This window comes from Lottia gigantea (genome assembly GCF_000327385.1).
Source record: "Lottia gigantea unplaced genomic scaffold LOTGIsca_148, whole genome shotgun sequence".
NCBI classification, from domain to species: domain Eukaryota; kingdom Metazoa; phylum Mollusca; class Gastropoda; family Lottiidae; genus Lottia; species Lottia gigantea.
In genome coordinates this window covers 425,035-425,975 of record NW_008707761.1, presented here as the reverse complement: position 1 = coordinate 425,975, position 941 = coordinate 425,035, and the positions used below count along the sequence as shown (strand labels likewise).

Sequence of the window (941 nt, the reverse complement as noted above, 5' to 3'; positions counted from 1 at the left end):
GCTAATAAAGAATGGATCGAAAGTTTGGTTTAATTTTAATTAAACTGATTTCTTTGGATATTGCAGCTACAGTTTGAAATTTAGTTATAGATCTTGTAAAATAAATATACCACATAGGCATCATCTTAACCACACTCTCTCCTTCATAGATGCCTAGTAAATACTTCCAGGTAAAGTGACACATCAGATGTTTCAATAAGACGAAGATGCCCTGTTATTTCATATAACAAAATGTATCTGACAAATTGGTAAGTATTGTAAATTGTATTCTTTCATGGATATCTGGTTACTCATTTGAGGACTATTTTCCAGTCTGGTGGGACTTTTCAACACCAGACCAAATGAAGGATCAGAGAATGGGGTCTGCGGCTCTTTTGCCCAAACTGATACTACCTGTTTTTTGTACAATGTAAATGATATACAGTTGGGATAACAGCATGTTTAGGGCCAGACATAAAATGTCATTTTATATGCAAGTTGCCCTGGTACATTTTCAGATCACCAGCTTTTAAGAATTTGAGCATGACAAAAACAAAATTTGATATATCCTGTCGACAACCATCGAGTTAACTCGTCGACAACCTCGAGTTAACTCGTCCACAACCTCGAGTTAACTCATCTACAACCCCAATTAACTCATCTACAACCTCGAGTTAACTCGCATACAACCTGGAGTTAACTCGTCTACAACCTCGTGTTAACTCGTCCACAACCTCGAGTTAACTCATCTACAACCCCAATTAACTCATCTACAACCTCGAGTTAACTCGCATACAACCTGGAGTTAACTCGTCCACAACCTGGAGTTAACTCATCTACAACCTGGAGTTAACTCATCTACACAAATTATTGAAATGAAGATGTTATTTTAAAAACATTGTTTTGTAGAGGAGTGGGTAGAGAAAGATTTCTCAGTCTAGAGGCTATATTGAATCAGTAGC

At 37.0% G+C, this 941-nt stretch overlaps 1 protein-coding gene across 1 annotated transcript in view; it reads left to right on the top strand.

The window, feature by feature from the left end:
• LOTGIDRAFT_140507 (hypothetical protein) overlaps window positions 1-941 on the top strand; it is a gene marked incomplete at both ends in the record, with an annotated part of 12,175 nt that overhangs the window by 10,190 nt on the left and 1,044 nt on the right. The window lies entirely within an intron of this gene.